Source organism: Diceros bicornis (genome assembly GCF_020826845.1).
Source record: "Diceros bicornis minor isolate mBicDic1 chromosome 30 unlocalized genomic scaffold, mDicBic1.mat.cur SUPER_30_unloc_2, whole genome shotgun sequence".
Classification (NCBI taxonomy): domain Eukaryota; kingdom Metazoa; phylum Chordata; class Mammalia; order Perissodactyla; family Rhinocerotidae; genus Diceros; species Diceros bicornis.
In genome coordinates, this window is record NW_026690900.1 from 169,142 (window position 1) to 175,601 (window position 6,460).

At 36.9% G+C, this 6,460-nt stretch overlaps 1 long non-coding RNA gene across 1 annotated transcript; it reads right to left on the reverse strand.

Annotated features, from left to right (window-relative positions):
* Positions 1–599: 599 nt before the first annotated feature.
* On the reverse strand, positions 600–5,478 carry LOC131402125 (uncharacterized). The gene is made up of 3 exons (XR_009218296.1): positions 5,443–5,478; positions 3,358–3,440; positions 600–975 (listed from the first exon to the last, which is right to left on the reverse strand). It is a non-coding gene; the product is annotated as an uncharacterized LOC131402125 (long non-coding RNA).
* Between the last annotated feature and the right edge of the window lie 982 nt (positions 5,479–6,460).

Sequence of the window (6,460 nt, forward strand, 5' to 3'; positions counted from 1 at the left end):
TGAAGCTATCCACAGATGCCTTATGTGTTTGTGGTGACCCCAGTGTTAGGAATATTACTTTGAAAGATATTGGTGCTGGCTGCTCATGTCTAAAATGAAAGGGTGGAATAAATGTTCGATGCGGTTCCTCCAGCTGTGAGTGAAGTGAAATAGAGCATAAAGTCAAGTAACAAGCCAACCAAGTGAGAGTGCTGGTACATGGTGTGGGGTGGGTGGGCAACAGAAAAGGGAGACAGATGTCTTGCAGTTGTTACAGCAAAGGAAGATTAAGACTAGAAACTGGAGAGGTCCCAGCACCTGTGATCCTTTAACAACTTAAATCCAGAAGGCGTGTATATTTTCACAGCAAAATTCAGTCAACAAATGAGAGAGGAGAGCCAAATACAGCCTGAGTACCCCACTGAGAAATATTAACTAACCTTATGTGGAGTTGTTACTGGAGCTACTAATTAAACATTTACTGAATGTGTAAAGTATTAAAAAAACAGTGTATAATTTTGTTAATTAAATGATGCTATATATTAATTGATGTATTATCTAAGTCACGTGTGGATAACTTTACATTAATGAAATATACACACAGAGACTGGAAATTTCCTTCAATGACTTTATTATTTACAATAATATATAAAGAAATAAAACAATCCAGCTTCTAAAGTATTACCACATTCAGGAAGAAGGTATTGCTGTCACTTTTCTAAATTACTGGAATGCCTTAATTTCCTATTCCTTCATCTTATAACTCTAGTAGCAAAGTGACAACTGAATTGAAATTAAGTTAGAGGCTGACATCGCTACCAATGACAGACAAATAAAGTAACAGATACAGTCATTTCCAAACAAGGGACACCAGTCCCCAGGAAAGTGATGGGAGAGGGGTCTACTGAGTCTGGCACGTAGGCACAGCTCTTCCTGACGACGTGTGACAGGGGACCCGATGAGGATCCACTTGCTCAACTCCAGGTTTTTGTTCTTCTGAGAAAAAAATAAAAAACAAAAGTCATCTCCTAAAAAATACACAAAAAGCAAGGACGACTGGCGGTGGACAGGATGTTAAAACCGTAGAGACGTGAAAAGTGAAAAATGTCAATGTGGTCATTAACTTCCTCAGGTTTGGTCATTAAAAATGTATATTTCACTTCAGCAGAGTTGGAGAAGTTTATTCCCCATTTTCTGACAAAATGAATTGTTAAGAAAACCCTGTTGCACATAAAACCGAGAAGTAATAAAGTCTTATTCAGAATGCATCAACTGAAGATTCAAAGTGAATCAAACATTAATTGAGTTTGATTTTCTTTTGACCTATTTTTAGGAAAAAAAAACCGTTATGCTAAACAAATAGTGTGTATTTTATAGAATATTTATCATCTTCAGAAAACTTCCCTTGAGCCTTTAAAAAGCACTACAGCTACATCTATTTCTTTATAAACAATATTTATTTTCAAATAATTATATTCATAAAAGTGAATCTAGCGTAACTGCTCTTATCAAGTATTTTAAGTTGTTGAGATAATTCAGAATACCTTTTATAATTAAAATTAAAAACTGACATTAAAATATTTTAGACTGATATATTAGAGACTATGTCCTTGAATTCTGAGTCGGTCAGTTTTTGATTTATATAATCCTCTAGACTACTCCTTTACCTATTTCACTTAAAAACAGTTACAGAGAGATCCAAATATTGACAAAAGGAATTAAACATTTGAATTTGTGGGGTCTCTCCTGTGACAGCAGCAGTGAGAGCTGTCCCTCACTGTCAACGTCCACAGCATTGGAGTCTGTCCCCATGATGGCAGCAGGGAGAGCTGTCCCTCACTGTACCCTCCACGGCAGTGGGATCTGTCCCAGTGATGGCAGCAGGGAGAGCTGTCCCTCTCTGTCACCCACCACGGCAGTGGGGTGTCACCTGTGATGACAGCAGGGAGAGCTGTCCCTCACTGTCCACCTCCACAGCAGTGGTTTCTGTCCCCGTGATGACAGCAGGGAGAGCTGTCCCTCTCTGTCACTCTCCACAGCAGTGGGGACACCTGGAGGGCTTCTTCCATGACACAGTTTGTGTGGGGTCCACCGCCAGTCATTCAGTGTACTGTCACTACTCAACACATATTCGTTAACTAAATAAACCTTAGAATGATAAAGCATACATTATTAAGTATTTTATACTATGTCTGTAAAAGAACTGTTTTGTAAAATTTAGGTAAAATTGCAGAAAACTGTGAGGTGTTTATAAAGTGGAATAATCCACTGGGTCATGGACTATTTACACAGGAATGGTAAAATGTGTGGGGAAGATTCTCAATGTCCATTTCTTTTGAATTATTTTGAATTCAGGTACAATATATACCTGAAAGTCACTTAAAAATCAAAAGTAATGTTCCTGACGATTCTGTAAGAACGAAAGTTTCATTTTTATCCCTTGAAGTGTTCCAGGTAGGAGCTGCGACTGTCCTGCGATAGACACTAGGGCCGTTCACACTAAATACATACTAGACGACATCTTTAACACTATCTCTAATTTTTTTTTAAATGAGTGGACAATAACATACACAGATATCATCTTACGTTTGACGACAGCTAGCATGTTCAGCGTGCTTTCACACACGACTCTGAGTCTGACCCTTACAAGTCTATGGATAATCTAGACAGTCAGCTGTCATCCTCACGAGCGCACAGGCCGTCGTGTGAGGGTCCTCAGCCTGGAGACTCATTTCTGACTTTAGCTCAGTGCTGGTCCCACTACACAAAGCTGCCCCAACGGCTGGTCAGGATTCTCTTTCTTCAAATGCAACACAGGAGATAGAAATATGGGAAAAGGTGTAGTTTGAGGAATGGATATGCAGAAATTGGATCATTGGATTTGAAAACAGTGCCTAAGATAAGCTTCAGTTTGCCAGTGAACATCAATGCTGTATTTTCAGTATTAAGAACAAGTAGGATAACATTAACTTATTTTTACTGTGTACTGATTATATTTTTATGGTGCACATGGTTAAAATCTATTAAGACATGCTTGTATTTTTATTGGGAAGGGATCTTCTACCCTGATAGTTAAGTCATTCTTTTGTAGTACTGAAGGTATCTTCACCAATATGTAAAGATGTGACAATGCAAGGGTAAAATTCATATTTTTCCAGAAGCTATAATGGATAAATAGTTGAGAATACAGCAAACTAAGGAGATGTCACAGGATATATATGATCCCAATGAGTTCCCTTCAAAGATAATTCTTTCTAAATTAGTGATTAACTTAGGTTTATTCTTGACTGTCTCATATATAATAGTAGTCTTCAAATGTGTAAGTATGTTGAGAAGTAAGATGGAAAGCATCAGGAAGTATCAGCATTTTCTACTTACTTGAAGTTTCTTGGGCCTGTTGATTTCCTCTAAGATTACATCTCAGTCACCTCCTTGCATCTTTTGATCCTCGACAGCAGCTTCTGTAGGAGTAATTCTATTAAGAACAACAGAAATATGTAAAATGCCAGCAAATAATTTTAATGGAAGAATAAACAGAACCGCTGTCAAGAATTTCCTGATAAGATACATCACATTGACATAGTATACTTAAGCAGCAGCAGATAAGTCCCCAAGATACCCTCCTGATATCACACACTTGAAAGCTATAAATAACACCATCAAATTGGAAATGTTCTGTTTGGTTGCAGGGGTTTTTTTTTTTTTATCATTAAGATACCAATTCTTTTTAAATTTCTGAAACCCCAATAGCTATTAATTGGATATTGATCAAAATTACATTTGGGGGCACCATAAAACAAATAATTGGGTCGTTACCATGAAGCACTAGAAACATCTTGAAGCTACAGAAATTACCAGAGCACAAAGGCAAAAAGCAGCTTCCTGTCTACATGGTCAGGCAAGCAAACCCATGCTGCAGCTCTGATCTGAGATGACACAGTCAGAGGCCAAATTCTGCTTGTTGGGCCCAGTAGAGAAAGACATTTTGTGAACTGTTTGAGCATGAATTGGCAATGCTAATTTATGAGACTTTCTGTCTTTCTTAGAGACTGAAAATATCTGCTGATTCTATCCTGTAAGTCAAAATGCTTTTTATAATGATGAATTTAATAGGTATAAGCTCCATGAAAGCCAACAGTCCTATCGACTCAGATGATGAGTCTGGTGAGGACGCATGAAGAACGCATGAAGATTCAGAGTGCTACTTTTTGGGCAAAATTAGATATCGTCACTTAATATTCATTCATTAAACACTTAGAGGAAGAATAAAAAGTGTTAGGAGTCAGAGGGTATCTTAAGAAATGCTCTAATACAAACCTATCCTTTTATTGATTATGAATGTGAGGACCGGAGACATTAATAATTGGCAACATTATATTTCTAATTCAGATTCCCTGACTCTCTGTTTAATTTCCTTTTCATTATGCTACACCACAAAGGACCTTAGGAACACTGTTATATGTGATACTATATGTAAATAAATCAATAAAAAGAGGATATGCTCTTGGGCACTGAGTACTACAATTTAAAAGGAAATACAAGGGCCGAACGGGTGGTGTAGTGGTTAAGCTCACATGCTCTGTTACGGCGGCCCAGGGTTCCCAGGTTCAGAAAGTGGGTGCAGACCTACGCACCACTCATCAAGCCGTGCTCTGGTAGTGTACCATATAAAGCAGAGGAGGATGGGCACAGATGTTAGCCAAGGGCCGATCTTCCTCAGCAAAATGAGGAGGATTGGCAACAGATGTTAGCTCAGGGCTAATCTTCCTCATCAAAACAAAACAAAATTAAAAAAATAAAAGGAAATACAACCTTTACACAAAAACACAACAGGAATTAAAAAATAAAATTAAGAGAACCAACAAAAAGCTTTGTCAAACAACTAAAGACATGCACACGTTCTGAATACTCACCTTCAAATATAAGGCCATATATTTTTTATTTTTTTGGAGAGGAGGACCAGCCCTGAGCTAACATCCAATGCCAATCCTCCTCTTTTTTGCTGAGGAACACTGGCCCTGGGCTAACATCCGTGCCCATCTTCCTCTACTTTATATGGGATGCTGCCACAGCATCGTTTTAACAAGCAGTGTGTGGGTGCGCGCCCGGGATCCGAACCGGGGTACCCATGGCTGTCACAGTGGAGCGTGCACACTTAACTGCTTGTGCCACTGGGCTGGCCCCCATAAGGCCATTTTTAAGCTGGTTATATATTACTGAGCAAGAAGCATCCAAAGACATAGTATGTTAGTCATTGATCAGAATTGTGCTTGTTTTTAAAATCTTTGTATGCGTAAAGAGAATTTAATAAATTTGAAATCTGTAGATGTTTGTATTTATTTTACAAAAAGCAATAATAATATCTTAATATATTTTAAAAGTTAACTAATGCAAAGAAATTTAGACAGTTTAGAAGGGAAATTTAAGCTATTGAAGTCATAGTCAATTGAGACAAAGACATACTCCTTCTCCAACTTCTTGGCATTTCTCTTCTTCTCTAGGTCTACTTTCACCAGCTTGCTGCAGATATTCTACTTCTTTAGAGAGCTTAGCTGTTAAAGCAACATTTTCCTAAATTTTTTAAAGAAAAGACAAATAAAGTAATTTTAGAGAAGTTTCAAAGTCTTGTTGACTACCTTGATCTGGTAAGAACATTTTACAACAGCAAACTCGAAATATACAAAAACAGGAAAGGCACAATTCTTAACCCTAAAATGAATAGCAAATAGATATTTGATGTGAAGTATATTTGAAGCTATTGGATGGTAATGTGTAATTAGAAAACCTATAACTCATTTCTTAAAACTAATATTTTCCCAATTGATAAACAATATACCTAAACAAAATGAAACATAAAGGTTGAAAAGAACAAAATGGGTAGACAAAGGGAAATGAGGAAAATGAGAAGAGATGAACAACAATATAAATATCAAAGTAGAACTGAATTCAAGGCACAAATTATTATATAACATTATTGGAGATATTCCATACTCAAGGACAGTTCTATCTAGTTGTATAAATGTATCTACTTCCTACTCAGAGAAAAAAAAATTATTCATATATCATACAAACATATATATAAATCTTTTTAATAAATATATTTCATTTCTTAGAGCAATTGTAGGTTTACAGAAAATTTGAGCAGAGTACACAGAGTCCCCATATACCCTTGTTCTCCTCCTAGATTCTCCTTTTACTATTATTTTATAATTTATTTATTGTGGTCACTTTGGCTTATAACATTATAAAAATTTAGGGTGTACATCATATTTCAATTTCTGTGTACACTACATCCTGTTCACCACCCAAAGACTTATTACAATCCATCACCACACACATGTAACTAATCACCTCTTTCACCCTCCTTCCTCCACTCTTCCCCTCTGGTAACCACCAATCCAATCTCTCCCTATGTGTTTCTTTGTTGTGGTTTTTATCTTCTATTTATGAGTGGGATCATACGGTATTTGACTCTCTCCCT